The following is a 20,430-nucleotide window of genomic DNA, read 5'->3' as shown; positions in this document are numbered from 1 at the left end:
TGAAACACAATCTCTTGTTTTTCTTTGAGTTGGGAGACTTTTTTTTTTTTTTTTTACTGCAATGGCTCTGATCAAAAAAGCAGGAGGAGTGAGGAAGAGGAAGAAGCCTGAAAGAACTGAAAGGCCTGGAAATGTGGGTCAGAGACATAACATATTAATACAGTGACCAACCAGAAAAGAAAAACAATTTAGAAGAGAGGAAAATAGATGAAGACCGAAAGAGATCCAAAATATGCACAGCAGAGACAATTTCTGTTTCAACAAACCCTGGCATGCAGGGAAGAAAAAACAAAACAGGAACTTCTCTGCAAGCAGCTTCAGAAAATAAAAAGAATATAATCACTTTAAAGTTATTTGGCCAAATGATCCTTCAGCTGTATTAAGACCTTGATAAATGCCTACTGTCTGGGCTGTTATTAAACACCACAGAGACTGGTTGGTCCCTGTGCCAGCCAAAACTAATTAAAGCCAGGCAGATGTGTCTGGACAGTGGTGTACCACACACCTACAATGTAACACATTTGCACACTTGTAAGCACACTTATACAAGCATGCATGCGCACGTGCACAATATCTAAATAGGCTGTTAAATGTGTCTACCCTGTAATCATTTCCAGCTCATGAGACTGTCATCCAGCTAACTACACCAGGTGAACGCAAAGCAACCTTAGCTTCAATTTCCAATTTTGGCATGTTCGACTTCGGAAACTTTTTTTTCTCCCCTTTTTTGTCAGGCAGCGGCCAGAAAGAGAAAAAGCCCCCCCGTGCCTTATTACCTTCTCCGGCACCAGGCAAGACATTTTTTCTGTATTCCCTACCTTTTCTGCTGCAGGTGATGATGAGAGAGCTAACAGCAACCAATTAATCTTTCATAGTGCACGTGTTCTTGCTTTTGTTAGGTCTGCTCTATGAGTTGTATGAGACTGCAGCTGTACAATAGAAGGCTGGTGACGCTTTCATCCTTCTCCTCCTCCTCTTCCTCCTCTCCACTTTTCATTCTCATACTTTGTGAGCAAACAGCTGGGCTTATTTTATTTATTTTTTTCCTTGCAAAAGCTATCATTACAGCAGCCTACAGGCATAAGAGCTGCACTCCAAACTGCTGATGGAAGCCTGGCTAGCCGAGTCAGAGGTAGTGATGAGATTGCACTGGGGATGTGCGCTTGGGGAGGAGAGGGGACGAGAGCAGAGGAGGGAGGTTGTATTGGGCTAGGGTGGAGCCATTAGATGATAAACACACAGTGCACGAGTACACATACAGAAGCGCATGACATGAAGCGATGCAAGCACCTGCGTTTCATCTTCATTTAGGCTGTCGGTCTCATCCCCTTGTAATCAAACCTATCTTAGGTCACATACACACATCAGCGATTCTTCTGCATGCTCAACACACACACACACACACACACACACACACACACACACACACACACACACACACACTAGTGACTAATCACCCATCTGGAGCAGCCATTCGCAAGTCTGGATGACAAAGCGCCCATGCCCAAAAATATAGGTTAATGCCCTTCTCAACACAAGGCTTAGGCTGCATTACAACCAAACAGACAGGTTTAGGGAGGGGGTAGAGGTGGCTTATGAGCTGGCTCAGACATGCATGGACAGGGGAGGAAGCAAGTGACATCACAGATAAGGGTGATCTACTTGGGCTAACTGCTAGCAGGCACACGGAGCTGACAAGCCCGTATGTGCACTTGATTTCAACAATAGCTCACAGAGTCAAGGGCAGGGAGAGGGCAGAGACAAAACAGTAGGAAAAACCATTTCAGTGTGACTAGGCAGGTTTGTGAAGTGAAAAATCCGTTGTGGCTTACTCGTAGGGCATTGCTGAACATCCCCCCATCCCTGTCATCGCTAAATATTAGCGTGTTAGCAGTGGCAGGTGTTAGCCATCCCCTCTCAGATCCATCCATGAGTTTGGGCTTATTCTCTGAATGCCTCAACCACTGTGGAAAGCCTTTTCCCCCAGCAGAGGCTGTCATGATCCAGGTAAGTCTCCTAGTTGTGTGAGGGGACTGATGCAACCAAAGCCAGGTTCAGAATGTGGGATAAGGTTGGATCAGAGCCAGGAGCCATTAGCAAGCAGTGTGTCTGACACAACGGGCAGAACCTGACATTTTCAAAGGCGTAGAAGGACTTGAACAGAGCCGTGGTGAGGAGTGCAAGGCAGCTGTTTCATTCAGGCCTGCTGATAACAACCCTCTGTCCAGATTGGCTAGTGCAAACGAAGTAAGGGGACCACAAGGCAGCACGAATACAAATCACTTCTTCGATAGTCTACACTGAGCTAAGCAAAAACTACTGAACTGGCATTCTCGCATTCATTTCTTAGCCGATCAAGCCTCTTGTGGTTCAACGTTTTCTGCAGGCAAGAATTTTAATGTCCCAGAATGCATTAAGACTAATATGCATCCTTACAAAGAAGCATGTGACAGTACGGTTAATAAGCAGAAAACTCTTTAGTTATCAGGGGGAGCCAGCAGTATGAACAGACAACGATCTCGCTAATGGCCCTAGCCATATCATTTACCATACAGCCCCTAGCAAGAAACACATAGACACAGGCTCTGGAGAAGGGACACTTTCATTACTCAAAAGATAACATCCTAACAATGACTTTTTTTTTTTGCTTACAACCCCCACTGACAATAAGTACACAATTAGCACATCAATTATGAGTGAGGAAAATAAAAACGCAGGTTATTTAATTCTTTTTCCACTCAGTGCTCAGATATAACTACCACACAAAGCTTGAGAGCAGTGTTACTAACAGATGGAGGAACAGGCACTTAACCCCAACAGCACAGACCTTTCATTCTGTTTTGTTTTGTTTGCAAAATTCTTGCCAATAATGTTCGCATTTCAATTATAAATCAGCGGAACAAACAAGTGATTTAAAATCACTGGTGAGAAACCATCTGGCTTAGAGTGTTGCTTGATTTCAACAATCAGTCACAGATTCAAGTAGACTGTGCTCTGGCGGTATATACCTATTACACACTGACCATTGCAATCACAAAAAACAACAAGCCTTTACATCTGTGACTGAGGTTCACTCCCATTAAAAACCCATCACACCCACTACAACCATGCTACACTTACTGCGCGCAAAACCCATTGCTATAATTGGTTCCACTGCACCCTTTACCCACTCTGGACGGGGCCAACTGGCAAATTCAAACCACTCTGCAGTAACTGGAAAAGAACCATACCCTAGTTGTGTCTCAGAGACAATAAAGTGTGACAAACTGCTTCCAAACATGGGGAAGAACTGAAAACGCACAAATTGTTTCAGTCAGATAGGAAAGAAATAACAGACAAAACAGAAAAGAGAAGAGACGGGGAGAAGCTCCATTGCCTGCTACGGAAGGCAAACAGTGATGACGGTGTGACTGCGGGCCGACGGCATCCCTCCGGAGAAGAGTGCACACTCCATCAGACCGCAAAAACAGGCAAGAGGGTCGCAACCATTACCTCGGACAGAGACGAAGAGGAACCCCGGAGCCTGGCATTCTCAGACTCACAGGACAGCCGAGAGAATGTTTGTGTGAAGGTGTTTTAACAGCTAGAGAAAGCTAAACAGAAAGCAAGCAGGGCAGTTTGAATGTGATTGTGTAAGGAAAGTGTGACCGAATGACGTATGAATACATGCACGAGGGGTGGTGACTGTGTTCGATCAAGGCTCAGCTAGAGCTTGAGAGAGCATCTTGGAGATGTTTGTCATACCAGAGCGAGGAGCATGTCTGTACGAGGACGAAACTGAGAGAAAACGCTAGCAGGACCCCGAGGCTCTGAACACAAGCACGCTGCCTTCTCGCTAAAATAGAACGCACTCAAGACAGACTCGCTGACTCTCCCAAACTTGTGCTTTAAGGGAAGGAAAAAGCATAAAAACACTCATTAGTATTAAATAGTACAAGAAATTGCAAATGAGAGCAGAGCCGAGGACTGGAAGATATTTATTAAAAAACATGATTTATAAGCAAAAAGTAAGTAATTATCCTCAGCCAAACACAATAGAAGCTCACAATCAGTCATAATTGTTGCTTGGTGTGACATGACTGCAGATAAAGGAAAACTATAATTGATATTCTGAACTGAGTTTTCCTAATTAAAACACTGATTATTCTGGTAAACAGACAATGACAACCAGAGGCGTGGCACTGCCCTTTAGAGGAGGCACTTGCACGGCGCTAAACCCAAGTTCCTTCGAGGCCCTGATTTTTTTTGTTTTTTTGACAGTGCGCCGTTGTCCGGGGATTGGGGAACTTCATTGATATGTAAACACAAACACAAAAACGGGAGTGCAGTTTTTATACGACACAATCCCCTAACCGAGGCCTTTTATTTGTTTTCTCCAATAAATGTCAAGTTTTATTAACATATTGACCCTGAGAGACAGAGAGCGAGAGAATGGGAAAAGAGACAGTGTGTGGACGACTGTGATGTTATTTATATATATAAAATAAAAAAAAACTTTAAAAAAAATGCTCCAAATCCTTACTAAATCCTTGTGTAGGAAAAGTTTAGGATTGAAGGGCTTGTGGATTACAAAGGTTGGACACTGAACAATAGGGGCTTACTTAGAGCTGGTACTGGGCAAATAGGGGAGGCAGTTGAGGACAGCACACTTAATGGAAGTGACAGTCAGCAGATACGCACTGGTCCCCTTCATCCGCAATTGCACGCACTCCCTCCTTTGGCAGACCAGAAAAGAGAAGGGGAAGAAAAAGAAAGAGAGACAGAAGAAAGAAAGAAAAACACCACCCCATCTACTGATTACATACAATACAGTGGGAGAGAGGTAGGTGAGGTGAGGGGGGTAGAGTGGGGTGAAGTGAATAGACAGAGTGCTGCCAGGGCCTACTTTTAGATAGCGTGGTTATCAGGAAGAGAAGGAGCGCCAGAAACAAAGAGGAAGTTTGCTGCTGTTGTTTTATCTGGAAGCACATTAAACTGAGAGGCACACAGGGGACGAGACAGTAAGAGTAAAGAGAGAGGCCATTCAGAGCGAGGGAAGAAAGTGTCTAAAAATCAGGCAACCTTCAGACACATCCCGTCCCGTCCCTCTAACTCAAAGCTACACACATGTGCACACTTTGCCCTTGGCTCAAAGTCATCCCTAGTTCATGGTCGCTGGCTTTGATAGGAGACGGGGCCCTGGAACGAGTTACTAACGACCCAGAAAGCTGCTCGTCGGGCTATTGGTGCAGCCTGATATGAAGCGAGAGAGGTCGTCACTGGGATGGAAACTCAATGTGGCCTTTGATAAAACACTCAAAGAAGGATAAAAACAGAACTGGAATTAGGCAACCCATCAGGCCATGATGGAAAGTAGGCAAGATAGCGAGGGCCAGGCGATGGGAGCCGGGGGTAAATCCGTGCCCTTGTGGATTGCCCTTGACCCTGAGGCCTGCATTGAGAAACTGTTGAGCACAGCACCTGCCAGGTGTGGGCTTGGAGAAGGATGAGAGGCATGTCAATGAGAGGGTCCCCCCCTCCCGACTCCCCTGCTGCCAAACACAACACCCAGGCAGCCCGCTGGATCCAACTAATCAGAGAACTTAGCCGCTGACCTCTCCGCGGGCTCTATACCTTTTAATGAGATCCATGTCTTTGATTTGTCTAGCCGCCTGGAGAGAAAGACAGATCATGCATAAGCTCAGACAAACACACACACACACACACACACACACACACACACACACACACACACACACACACACAAGCTTTGCTAACAGTTGGGCAGTTTCACATTGACACACAAAGACACAAGCGACGTTGAAATAATGAACGGTCTGTAATGCACTATGGCCAAGGGCTCTCGCGCGTGTGCGCCCATGCACAGAGGAAGCGGATACACAACGATGAACTAGAACAACCGCTGCCTGAGAACTAACGAAAGCCTGCCCAGCTAATCAGCACACACAGGAGCACACGGAACCACACAGACATAAGCCGAGCCCAGCTCAAGGACACGGCACCCACCTTGTTAAGGGAAGGCCAAGGGAGGTGCAGGTGAGATTGGATCCAGACATGCTTGCTCACAGATAGAATTGAATTATTGATCAGCCAACAGATTGTGTTATGAGGAATTCATGGATCCATGCTTGGCCTGCCCGGCTCCCCGAGGCTGAAAGACAGACTGTGTGTGGACTCACTATACATGTATACATTTGTGCATGTGTGCGGATGCGTGTGTGCTGGGCAAGCCTAGGGGGAGGAAGGCAGCCCTGGTCAAAGACCGAATTATTTTCCGTGGGCAGAGTGGGCAGTGTGAGCTCGCACTTAGACAAGACAGAGCAAACAGTGAATCGATCAAGCTGGCTGGGGTGATGCATACAGAAGGAAGGCCTCAATCCTTGCTGTGCCGAGAGGGCTTTAACTGCTCACACACTGAGTGGCTTTTTCATTGGCACTCAGGCAACAGCACAATCCTCAGCTCTTAATACTACCAATGGAAAGAGAGGAAATGGGATTTTTATTTGTCTGAGCACCAAGGGTGGTCTGCTGCTCCGAATAATACACTAAAATACAGGGTCTAGCTTAGGCTGTGCTCTGTTATCAGCATCAGAATTGGCCAACATGAGGTGCAAAAGGACTGTGTTCTATCACAAGGCTGTGGAGCAGGCATAAAATGAGGGACTGGACAGGGGTAGGATGTTTGGGGGTTTTTTGGTGGTGCATCTTTTTACAAAGCTTAAGCATCCTGAGTGTAAGAAATACACTTTTAATTATACCACATTTAATAATCTCACTGGTTTTCAGCGATGAGGACTCGTTTGTTTATATCTCATGTGAAGAACAGATGCATAGTTTGAACATGCTCAGGAGACACAATGTTTTGTTTTCTGTACATCTGAAGGTGGAAAGAGCCATAGTAACCCTGTGGGTACGTGACTTTGTTTTTTTCCATTACCAACTCTGTACTACTAATTAAACAAAGGACACAGAGGAATGCTCGATGACAGCTCACAGAAACAGGGAGTGGGAATGAAACAGAACAGAACCTGGGTAAAAATATAATAAGAAAAAAAAAACTGAGGCTAAGAGAGATGGAGAGACATGTCAACGGTTGTGTGCTGCTGATTTAAACAAGGACGGCTACAGAGCGATCCTTACTGAGATCTAGAGCGGTAGCTAAATGACTACTTGGGCCTGATCGCGGTAGCAGTCGGCACCAGTCTACAAATAAACAAGCGACCGCGACTCTTACACCCCACCTCACGTCCATCTGTTACAGGAATTTTACACTCTGCTCCTCCATATCCAAATGAAAGAGGACAGGAGTAAAAGGGGGGAAAAATCTTTCCTGGTGAGACTTGTGTGATTTGGGGAGCCAATCTGGCTGAATGTTTTTTGTAAACAGTGTGACTGCAGCTTGTTTTTGGAGAACGCACTAGAGAGCAGCATTAGGTTGTTTAAGTGTGTAACAAGGAAAGAGACAAGGGTCTTGGTAGTAAGGTTCTGTAACCCCAGCAGCAGATCTACTCTGGCTAATGACCGTAATTAAAGAACCCAGCTTCATTGAGGGACTTGACGTGGGATAAGCTCAGGAGGGATGTGGAATAGACGTAGTTACAGCAGATGGAAGTAACCACAGGACTGAGTTTAAAAACGCTCGGGCTGAACGTATCGGAGGCTGAGTGGTAGGTTAGTGTGTTATGAGGGCTTGTAAATATTTAGGCATTCTTACAAGGATATGTGGCTACCGCTCTCACCATCTACCATCACATGTCTGACTAACTGTATATTGCACAACAACAAATCAGGAAATGGATACCACTTCACGGGATATGCCGACACCAGCATAAAATAGCCAACAACATCCTTTTTTTTTTTTTGGCTGAATAAGTTCCGGGGGGGGGGGGGGCAAAACTGGGAAGTTTTGAGGCTGCCCAGATGAGTCAGTGAGGAATAATGCATGTCATCGTGGCTGCGTGAATAGGAGAGCGAGGCTGGGGGGCAAGCGAAGACACCCAAGACATAGAGCTATGATGACACTACCACAGATCTGCATTTCAGAAGACAGCTCCGAGCCCCAGGCAGGTTTGAAGCACCAGGATTAATAACCACGTGCACTACAGACACACCGACGAAGAGAAGACAAAGAAGAGAGCTGAAAAAAACTACGATCCGACGGGAGGGGGAGAAAAGTTATGGAGAGCAAGAGAACAGATAGAGACTGCTAATAAAGAGAACTAAGAGAGATGAGGGTGTTAACAGGAAATTGTAAACGTGATCGCAGTGGGTACTTCTAAACTGATCCAACGTATGGGTCACGGTTGGCTGAATGTGGAACAACTGAGGTTCCTGTATACATTCACCAAACCGACGGGAGGTGATGGTATACAGAGCCAGTGGGGGGAGCGCATACTGCTGCAGGTCTGATTTTAGTCCACCAGAATGCCTCAATGTGACAAGGTCAAAACCAAGGTAAAGACCTGACTCATGGTGATGCGCTCTAAAAATCCAAACTATTTAAAAGAAAAGTTCTTCTTTTTTTTTTTATTTGTTTTGCTGCTTGTATTCTACTCATCTTCCCCCCCCACCCCCCCACCCCCCACAGAATTGCTTTGCTGCTGCACTGGGTAGCTAATTTCCCCAGGCAGATCAATAAAATTTAAAAAAAAAAAGAAAAGAAAAAAGGATTACCTTAGAAAAATCACACCACAGACTATCACACACAGATTTGAATACCCAATGGTCACTACAAAAAAAAAAAAAAAAAATGTCAGTCTCTAAGGTTACAGCAGTATCTTTGGCAGCATTATTACCGCTGTTGCTGAGACCGCTACCACAGTAAAACGCTCTGTCAGTTTACAGATGAGAAGCAACAGAGCCAGTGGCATTTAACGAGATTCACAGCAACTTTCACAATTGCTGTATGAACAGATTTTAATAGGTCCCTCTTGGATCATAGGCAGCTGAAAGGCCAAGATACCCACCTCATTTAACAGAGACAAGGACATGATACTGACCAAAAAAAGAATTTAATTTTCATAATACCATTTCAAAATGAAATGTAATAAAGGCAGATAACCTTGCTCCTACAGTATCCTCCATCACATCAGCCCTTTGTGAAAAAGGTTATGAATTTAGACCTAGACAGTGCAGAAGACGTATAGACATATATGCAATGGCCTGTATTTATGTAACGTTCTGGTGAGTATGCTACATTTTATAGGAAGATGCACAATGATATGTGGTCGCGCCATCATATTTTTTATTTTGTTCGTTTAGCACTATATCGTAATTTCAAACGACATAACCGCCAGCGGCAAGTAAGCGTTAAAGAAGGCCTGCAAGCTTCACACTAACAAGCACAGGTATTTGGAACATCTCCTCTTTCCATATTTTGACTGAAACAGACAACCGAGGGACAGACACCCAACCTCCAGCAGTGCTGCCACCCCCATGTCCACTTCCATCTGCCAGCAGGTTTTCAGCAGACGCCAGAGATAATAAGGGCAGCATATGGTTTCTCATACTATTTTAGTGCACATACCTTTGGATAAAATTTGGGAATTTATTCCACTATTGCATACTGATGTTTCTAAAATGTACAAACAAGAGTTGCTTGTGATCTGAAAAAACAGACAATAAAATGTGTATTTTTTATTTTATATATATATATATATATATATATATATATATATATATATATTTATTAATTTTTTTATTTTTTCCTTCAAATACTTTTCATATTAAATCTATTAGTTTGGTATTAATGTCACTAGCTGGTGTTGCCAACACATTATGCAGTTGCGCATAATTGTAATAATGTTTTTTCTTAATGTGACAATATGACACATTCAACACACATACAGTTCCTAAATTCAATAATCACAGCTATTAATTAAAGTTATGAATTAAAATCAATTACGTTATCTGCATAATTGTTAGACTTCACTTTTTATGCAGGCTTATGTAACAATCCTCTTAGTTTGTGCGAGAGAGTGGTGTGCAGTGGATGCACCTTACTTTAAATGTGTTGTCAGAAAGGAAAACTAAGTGACAGCATTGAGCAACTATGGCTAGGACATAAACAACTAGCCACTTTTTTTCTTCTCAACACAGCACAACTCCTGGACCACTCCCTGGTCACCTACAGTTTGGATTCCTGTAAGACCATTCTCTCTGTTCCCTCCCAAAACAAAAAAAAGCTCTTTAATCGGCTCCAAACGGTACAGAGTCGACACCCACACCAAGTCTGCTGACCACGTCACACGTATTCTCATCCAGCTTCATTGCATCCCCATTACTCAAGTGTATCTGGATCAAGACTCTGCTTCTCACTTTTAAAGCTCTCAATGACTTGGGACCCTCGTATCTTTCAAGCGTCCTTCACCCTTATACCTCTTCCTGTGCCCTACACTCGGCTTCAGCTGCTCTCCTGACTCCTACTTGCTTGGAAATTATCACCACGGGTGCCAGAGCCCTTGTGCTGTACCTCGTCATTGGAAATTATTACCACTTCACCCTCATCAGCTTGATTCGTTGACACAGGTTCAAATCACAGCTCAGAACCCATCTGTTTTCATCAGCATATCAGCTACAGCCGTCTTGTTCTACAATCATGTTATTCCTTGATTTTAAATCTCTCGTTATTGTTCTTGGTGTTGATTTTGTATTGTAAGATGACCTTATGACCTTGAGCACTTCCTAAGGTGAGCATATTTGAGATTTAACAATCAAAAAATAAAAAATTATATATATATATGAGTACTATTTTTAAGCTATAAAGTGTATTACATTACTTTATCTAAGTAGCAACTTTTCCACTGTTGGTAACAAAAAATATGTTTTTAAACATATGCCCAATTTCAAATTCTTTTAAAGCCCCAATTCATTAAGAAGTCTGTGTATTTTTTTTAAAGGCTCTCCAGGTGGGTTCCTTAGATTCAGATGGATCATTCATCTCTTTAACAAAGTTACACTGGCACACACCATTCCTCTAGGTCTTCCTCAGTTTGCCACATTACGGTCCCCCACGTCCCTCTCAGGTTGGTGTGACCTTCATCTGCAGCTGCTGCCAGTGCAGTGACCCCTTACGCATCTGACACCCACCGTTTCTGGCTGACACTCACATTCAGTTCTTCCTAATTAATCGCCCAGTGTACTTGATCAAAAAAACAAAAAGAAAAAACAAAGAAAAAAAAAAAAAAAAGAGGGCCTGCACTCAACCATATTAACATAAACCAACAGGACGTCATTTTAGCTGTAAAGCAGAGGTGATAATTAAAAATGATCTTGGCAGGAGGAAATTGGTCAGTTTGAGGATTAACTGTGAAATGACTCACTTGGATAAAAATGAATTGTAGTCTCTGGTGCCTCGGCTAGGATTAAATGGCACTCCACATAGAGTAACTCGGACAGGAACAAAAAGTGCAGGGAAAATGCAGTACAGGTGGTATAAGTACAGTGGGGCAAAAAAGTATTTAGTCAGCCACCGATTGTGCAAGTTCCCCCACTTAAAATGATGACAGAGGTCAGTAATTTGCACCAGAGGTACACTTCAACTGTGAGAGACAGAATGTGAAAAAAAAAATCCATGAATTCACATGGTAGGATTTGTAAAGAATTTATTCGTAAATTAGGGTGGAAAATAAGTATTTGGTCACCTCAAACAAGGAAAATCTCTGGCTCTCACAGACCTGTAACGTCTTCTGTAAGAAGCTTTTCTGTCCCCCACTCGTTACCTGTATGAATGGCACCTGTTTGAACTCATCATCTGTATAAAAGACACCTGTCCACAGCCTCAAACAGTCAGACTCCAAACTCCGCCATGGCCAAGACCAAAGAGCTTTCGAAGGACACCAGGAAAAGTATTGTAGACCTGCACCAGACTGGGAAGAGTGAATCTACAATAGGCAAGCAGCTTGGTGTGAAAAAATCAACTGTGGGAGCAATCATCAGAAAATGGAAGACATACAAGACCACTGATAATCTCCCTCGATCTGGGGCTCCACGCAAGATCTCATCCCGTGGGGTCAAAATGATCATGAGAACGGTGAGCAAAGATCCCAGAACCACACGGGGGGACCTGGTGAATGACCTGCAGAGAGCTGGGACCAAAGTAACAAAGGTCACCATCAGTAACACACTACAACGGCAGGGAATCAAATCCCGCAGTGCCAGACGTGTTCCGCTGCTGAAGCCAGTGCATGTCCAGGCCCGTCTGAAGTTTGCCAGAGAGCACATGGATGATACAGCAGAGGATTGGGAGAATGTCATGTGGTCAGATGAAACCAAAGTAGAACTTTTTGGTATAAACTCAACTCGTCGTGTTTGGAGGAAGAAGAATACTGAGTTGCATCCCAAGAACACCATACCTACTGTGAAGCATGGGGGTGGAAACATCATGCTATGGGGCTGTTTTTCTGCCAAGGGGACAGGACGACTGATCCGTGTTAAGGACAGAATGAATGGGGCCATGTATCGTGAGATTTTGAGCCAAAACCTCCTTCCATCAGTGAGAACTTTGAAGATGAAACGAGGCTGGGTCTTCCAACATGACAATGATCCAAAACACACCGCCCGGGCAACAAAGGAGTGGCTCCGTAAGAAGCATTTGAAAGTCCTGGAGTGGCCTAGCCAGTCTCCAGACCTCAACCCCATAGAAAATCTGTGGCGGGAGTTGAAAGTCCGTGTTGCTCGGCGACAGCCCCAAAACATCACTGCTCTCGAGAAGATCTGCATGGAGGAATGGGCCAAAATACCAGCTACTGTGTGTGCAAACCTGGTAAAGACCTATAGTAAACGTTTGACCTCTGTTATTGCCAACAAAGGTTATGTTATAAAGTATTGAGTTGTATTTTTGTTATTGACCAAATACTTATTTTCCACCCTGATTTACGAATAAATTCTTTACAAATCCTACCATGTGGATTCATGGATTTTTTTTTTTCACATTCTGTCTCTCACAGTTGAAGTGTACCTCTGGTGCAAATTACTGACCTCTGTCATCATTTTAAGTGGGGGAACTTGCACAATCGGTGGCTGACTAAATACTTTTTTGCCCCACTGTAGCTCTACATAGTTTTTATTAGTCAGAGGTTTCTGCAAACCTCTTTTAAACCTAGATCTCCTCGACAAAGATCTATCAATGGGCCGATAAATCCTGCACAGACAGCTCAATTTGTGCGGAATTAAGCATCGTCTCATCTTCGATGTGTTAAAAGTCTGAGAGATATGACTTGTCTTTTCATCGTAATGGCTAGGGAGGTGGGCCTTTCACGTTCCAGCTGACTGAAGCGGGCACGACCTAAAGTGTTTATTTTTTTCATAGCAATATGCACCAAAGCAAAAAATAAAAAATAAAAATGAAATTGCTGCTCACTTTTCTCCTGCCAATACAAAACCTGTGAAGTGAACACATTTGCTCAGATAAATCAAGGTGACCCACGAATCTCATCACTTGTGATAAATTTTCACATACCCTCCTCTGGGCTGTCAGGCAAAATGACTCAGTGGTTGTTAACCTTTGCCAGCGGCCTAAATAGGTGGGTTGGTTGACTTGCTTCCAGTAAGCAGGCACATCAGTAGCCTCTGTGATACTATGTGTCAGTTTCAACCAGTCAGCTCAGGTGCCACAGGGGAAGCTGGTGAGAGGAGGGAGAAACCGAGGCAAACATCTGTGTTCTCTATCCATCACCGAGTTCAGCCTTCATCCATGCGATGACGCCGACAGCCAATACCACACTCGTTCCCAAAAAACGCCCTTTGAACAGCAGTGCAGATCATGATTTCCTCTGGGCTAACTTTTTCAAGTGTTCGCTTAGCTCTGAATACATCATCATCATCACTCTTCTCCTCCTCTGCTCTCTCGCCCTCAAAAGAAGATGGGATATCTCAGTTCTTCTGCAGAACATCCTGAACAAAACCACTTAACTCAGTAATAAAAAGGAAGCTCCCTCCCTATGCAAATAATTTAGCTCCTTCAGGAATGCGAGTGTGTTTACAATATTCATCACATTCCTCTTATGCTCTGAGCACAGAGAGGGGAAAGAAGAGTCACAATGTTTAAAAGGTGGACGTGAGGACAGAGAAAGAGCAGAAAGGGCAGGAGTGGGGGGGAAACCAGTGAAAGTATGCAGCAGCACTGAGGAGAACATTTTCTCAAGAACCGACTGCATGGTATGTTCGGTTGTTGGCGTGGGCTAAAAGACAGCATGTGCTGACAAAGTGTCATGAATGTTATAGTGGTAAAAGTACACCCCACTGAGCTGTACATGACCACTTTATTTGTGAACTGCTCTGCAAGCAGACCAGCTTAAACCGTTGCAGGGAACTTTCTGTTGAGGGAGATGAGTGCTTTGTCTCGCCTTGGTTTCTTCCTCCACACAGCCCATCTCATAGCCTGCTGCTGAGGGAGTAGGGATGAAAATTACCACTGTCACACCTGGCAAGTTTGTTATGCTATTTTTAATTCTAAGTGGATGTGGCTGAGTCGCGAGGGTTTCATTTGAGTCGGAACGTCACATTGCTTTGGTATCGTGCTGATACAAAGCTGTGGAAAACATGATGGCATTAAAGATGCCACAGGTACTGGAGTACCTATAGATAAAAAGAACCCGTGAAATGACAGTGCATGCGCACCAACAGGTGTGATGAGATCTGAAGTGATATATAGGGATTGATTTGGACAATCAGTGACATGGACAACCAAAAGCTAGAATGTAATGTTTCTGATCATCAAAAACATTAACAATAGTTAAATTAGTTAAATAATTGTTAAATCGTTAACTTTGATTTAGCACATTTTTTTAAAGTTTCGTTTTAGTTTAGCTACACCCAGGCCTGAATACAGTAAGACCTGTTGAATCAGGTCACCTGACGAAGTGAAGTAGGGTAAAAGATCTCCAACAGCATGCCACGATCTAAGGAAACAGCTGAGGAACAAAGTCTGTGACATCTATCAGTCTGATAAGGGTTACAAAGTCGGTTCTACGACTTTGGGACTTCAGTAGACCACTGTGATAGCCATTATCCACAAACAGTGAAAACTTGGAACACTGGTGAAACTTCATAGGAATGGCCAGCCTACCAAAATTACTCCAAGACTGCATCAACAAGTCATCCAGGAAGTTACAAAAGAACCTTGAACACCACCTAAAGAACTCTGGTCCTCACTTGTCTCAGTTAAGGTCACAGTTCAGGATTCAACAATAAGAAACAGACTGGGCAAAACAGGGAGACTTCCAAGGAGTAAATGCCTGCTGACCAAAAAGACCCCAAAAACATAAAGACATTTGCCAAAACACATCTTAATAAGGAAGACTTTTGGGAACATATTCAGTGGACTGATGAGACAAAAATGTAACTTTTTGGAAGGTTTGTATTCCTCTGGTACAAAACTAACACATCACTTCATAAAAAGAACATCATACCAACAGTCAGGTGGTAGTGTGACGGCCTGGGGCTGCTTTCCTGCATCAGGAACAGGATGACTAGCCGTAATTGATGGAATCATGAATTCTGTCCTCCAGAGAATCCTGAAGGAGAATGTCATCAGTTTGTTCCCTCAAGGTTGGGTTATGCAAGTCTACCTCTGAATGGCTCAAAAAAAGAGAGAGATGCTTTTGGAGTGGGCTAGTGAAAGTACGGAACTAAATCAGAATGAGATGCTTTGGCATGACCTTAAAAAGGCCGCTAATGCTCAAAAACCCTCCAGTGTGGATGAATTAAAACAAGTCTTCAAAGAGAAGTGGACCAAAAGTCTTCGGCAGTGATGTCAAGGACTTATTGGCAGTTATTACCATTGCTTGACTGCAGTTCTTGCTGCCAAGGGTGGCACAACCACTTATTAGGTTTAGGGGGGATTTTTTTTTCCACAAAGTTCCAGTTAGGGTTAGATAACCTATTTCCCTTAATAAATGAAATAATCATTTATAAACTGCATTTTGTATTTACTGTGAAATATGCAAAAAGCTAAGAAATCAGCAAGGGGTCAAATACTTTTTCACAGTACTGTAATTGAGCTCCAAAGTGGTGTATGACTGTGCACGACATAGGCAAAAAAAGCCCTCCATGAATGGGTGAATGAGTGGTTAGTAAGACTGGAAAACCAGTTTGATGTCCATCTGTTTTAGAAAACAGTATTTGCAAAGGCTGGTGTCACGTGGTTAAGGCTGAAGTGGTCCTAGCTCACTGTTGTGTTTATGTGTATAAGCAGAGGAGGTTTATTGGTACTGGGACCAAATGCCATATATGACCTCCATAGTACAAACAACAGCAAATCAGGTCAAGATGGTGGTGTAACGGCAGGAATGCTGCTGAGAAGATAGTTTAGGACAAGGCTGTGGAATCCCAGGGCAGGGGTGGCAACTGTAAAACCCTGTGGTGATAAGATCAGAAATCCACCTCAGCATGACGTCCCTTCATCACGGGATAATCCTCGGACATAAAAAGACGAGCCTATCGCCAATCTGAAGGAAATCTCTAATGCCAAACTGACACACCCTTCAAACATTTACCCACACTCCCCTGAAACCTATTTGTACTTCTGTTAAGGGAGAGGAGCAAAGTACTCATGCATCCCACACCTATTTTATGACCAGTAAGTTTACAAAGTCCACTCGGAAACAAAAAATGTTGTGCAAACAATATCTGACAGTATGCCTTTCAAAAGTGAAAGTAAGCCTAGCAAATACGGCATTTAAATTATGAATCAGATGACATACTATATTTATTATGGTCAGAAAAAACAAGATTAACTAGCGGTAGTACACTGACATGAACCTTTTGCGATGAATATACACATGTCAAGTATTGGTTTAGGGGTGAATTTGTGGCAGATAGAGGAGAAATGGGATTGCCTGTTGCTTACAAAGATTATGGTTTCATTTTTTAAAATGAAAACGGCAGAAGTCAGTAATCCAGAGCAAAGGAAACATAAAACCCCCACAGTGGATTAGTTTAAATTCATTTGACCACAAAAATATTGCCAAACCGGTGTATATGTAGGAGACGACATGGTTTTGAGATATGAGCAAAAATTGTGCAGCACTACGAAGTTACAGGATGAACTTTAGCACAACCAAAAACACGTAGGAGCTTTACAGCCGAGTGCTCACTGCCCAGTGATTCACTAGCTCTAGTTCTCAACTGGTCAGAGGTTATTTACCAGATCCAAAAATACACACAGTGGATTATATGGCAAAGTTTCATTTTGAAACCTAACTGCATATTTCCCATAAAAGTCAGGCAGGGGTGAAAGCGGGCTCACGGAAATGCTTGCTTTGCTTGTTGTTTTCCCCGCTTTCCTATTACAGCGTATGAGCTTGCATTCGGCTTTCGGGATTGTTTTGCAGAATCCTGAAACACTAGCATGACCTGAATGAGAAATGTCTTCCTATTCAGTTGTCCTGAAAAGAGCATCTATGATGAAGAAGCGTGGTACGCTTGTCTTCTTCACCCTTGCGGGGAGCAGGAGAAAACATTTATCACCGCTCTCCTCTGCGCAGATAAGGTGTCTCTATTTATTCAGAGCAGAGGAGATAAACACTGAATGAAGCAGTGTGGGACAGAGTGAGAGAAAGAAAGAAGAGAGAGAGATGGTGGCATAAAAGGGGGGGAAAGGACAAGGAAGCAGCTTGGTTCTCAATTGCCTGTGTGTGTGTCCATGTGAGCAGATGGCATTTATCCCTGTGCAGCCAGAGTATTGGGAGGCTGACCCCTGCTCTACAGTAACATCCCTCCAAGCCACCACTACTTACTACCACCTACAGCCACCTTTCTTGCTTTCATGTTTCCCCTCACACTACTAATCCATTCCCACTATGAGACTGCTTGTATAATGTTATTTAATGAGAATAATCCCCAGGGCGATGGAGCATCCTACATACAGTAGACCTCTCCACAAAGAGGGATCAGAGGATGGCAAGGGCTGTTAATAAAAGCACTATTTAGAAAGGCAACAAGGCAGTACAGTGGTCTGTTGAGGTCTGCGCCAGGGACGGAGAGATACAGACTGACAGAACTACACAGGAGATTCAACAGGGACATGAATAGTGCTTCTGTCCTTCTTGTTTTCCACAAGAGAGACAAGACAGAAAGCAAAAAAAAGAAAAGAAAGACAAACAGAAGGCGTAGTTCACTACCACTTCTGTCCTCTCTCATGCTGATATACAGCCTAGTGTCCAGAGGTGAGGGACACAGTTCGCATGGCCATTTCTCTCTGAAGCTGCCTGTGGGGACAGACGTCTCGTAGCGCTGCTGAGGTGAAATGCATGGTTGCGAGACAAGAATGTCTCCCAGAGGTTTGTCTTCTAGAACAATCAGCTGTTGAGTTTGAGAAAAGTAGAGCAAGTTGGCACCCAGACAGCCATAACAACAACTATGCAACTACGGGCTGTAATGAGATTTTGAAAAGCCCTGTAAAAAGACGGCGTCAAGGACACTGTTTTAGAATGTTAGGAAAACCAAACAGCACCGTTTAACTCTCTTTGTAGTACATTTTTAAGCCACAAACGTTATAATAACTAAAACAATAACAAGCAAAGAACAGCGGCGTTACATCAGCGTAACAGCGTTCCTGGCACAAGGTTTACGCTCCCCTGCTCCGTCAATCGGGCGCATAACAAGATATCCAAACTTGGTTCCATACGCACCGGGGTCTGAAATTGACTCTGCGTTTATGAACTATGAAGCAAACAGTCCCAACCCCGCTTTACCGGGGATACACCAGCACCCCCCCCCTGGAACTCACCTTGAAAGGGGGAAAAGAGAGAGCGAAGACAGTGGCACAAACGCGAATACTCCAAATCCTGAAGAATCTACCCCCTCCTTCCTGGTTGAACGATACAAAAAAGGAGAAAGACGTCCGTAAGCAAGTTTACATTTTACTCGCCTCTCCTGTGAGGGGGGGGGGGCTTCAGAAAGGCACTATTCCGTAGTATAAAAAAGAAAAACAAAACCCGGACTGCTTGGTTACACGAATTGTCAATTCCCGCTGAAAGACGACGCGAACAACTCCTTCAACAAAAGAGTGTCTTTGCTTAGAATTTCGGGACTTTCTCCACGCCCAGGTGCCGAGTCACATGGTAGGTTAGTTTCCAGGTGTGCGTGTCTCGTAGCTGCAGATCAGTTGGCAAGCGACACACCTGTGGGATGCGCTCGTGCGCTCGCTCTGACAGTCATCTCGTCCGGAAACGCGGAGGTTGTACATAGGGATGGGGAAGTAAAAAAAAAATACAGAAAAAAAGCAATGGGATGAAACGGGGAGAGAGAGGAAGAGAAAGAGAGAGAAGTGCGCACTGAACGGAGAACAGACGTCGCTCGGATCGCAAAAGGAAGTAGTCTGACCCCCCCTCTCTCTCTCCTTCTCCTTCTCCTCCTACTCCACTCAGCCGGCGAAGCTACTGTACGAGGAGACAACAGCCGGGAAGTAGCGGGGAGGGAAAACGGAGCAACTTGTATCGTCTGTTCTCTGACGCACCGAAATATTTCCGCGCGATGGTAGCGGTGTGGTAAGCCCCCCCTGCCGCCGTACTGTGGTTCCCAAATTGTGGTCCGGATTCCTCAGTCTGCGGGGGCGGTTCCAGGTCAATCCAGGCAGTGCTCGCAAAGAATTGTTAGGAATGTGTGGAAAACAGCCGATTAGGTTTCGGTTTCAACTGATCCCATTCTCACCCGGGTGTATGGTACACTACACAGGCACACGCACAGTTCTGTCTAGTTAGAGCTCGCCACGTTAAATCGCCTTTATTGGGACAGAATCTGTCAGCAGTTTTCCCGCCACATCACAAGTGAGGAAATTAGTTCCCCAAAAGCAACAGACAACTAACCACGTGGAAGCCACAGATGACTTAGATTTTATTTTTGTTTAAGCAGTTATATGCTGCTGATCTTTGCCACCAAAATAACATAATAAAGGCTTCCCCATCAGCATGCATGATAGGAAATGGTGGTTACAAGAAAACAACGCAATGTCTTGGTTATTTATTTATTAACTGTGGCGTCTCAGTAAACCATGACGGTGTGGCACTGAGCCGTTATAGATCCATAAAAGGACCCAGCAGCCGAGGCGGCTTAATGGAATATAGTTATCACTCACACTGTTTCATTAGCTTTCTTCCACTCCCGTCACAATACTATGTGGGCGTGGGGTGCATTTATGAAATACTGAGGTCAGGAATCCAAAATTCTTCCTGGAGCAACTCAACTCTTGAACCATAACATTTGTATTTTATTTATTCTTGGGTCTCAAAATAGATTCTCTAGACTCTATTAACTCAATTACAATTACAGCAGCTTTTGTTGAAGCATAGCCTAATATGTGTTTAACTGCAGGGCATGCACTCCTCAGGTTTGCACTCCACCTTCCCTCAAGCAGTTTGCAGGGTCTTTCAGCACCTTTAAATCAGTGCGCATTTAAAAGTACATCATTTCCATTCGTCCAGGATAATC

General features: G+C 43.9%; 1 protein-coding gene across 2 annotated transcripts in view; it reads right to left on the bottom strand.

Moving 5' to 3' along the window:
• The window catches only part of LOC308384705 (plexin-B2-like), a 147,725-nt gene extending 128,219 nt beyond the window's left edge, over window positions 1-19,506 (bottom strand). The window contains exon 1 of one of the 2 annotated variants that reach the window (XM_080863290.1): window positions 18,731-19,506. The gene's annotated coding sequence lies outside the window, so the exon portion shown is untranslated. The remainder of the gene's footprint in view (window positions 1-18,730) is intronic. The other variant, XM_080863289.1, reaches the window with a different exon arrangement.
• Window positions 19,507-20,430: the final 924 nt, after the last annotated feature.

This window comes from Rhamphochromis sp. 'chilingali' (genome assembly GCF_963969265.1).
Source record: "Rhamphochromis sp. 'chilingali' genome assembly, chromosome: 2".
NCBI classification, from domain to species: Eukaryota; Metazoa; Chordata; class Actinopteri; order Cichliformes; family Cichlidae; genus Rhamphochromis; species Rhamphochromis sp. 'chilingali'.
This window is presented reverse-complemented; position numbering and strand designations above follow the sequence as displayed.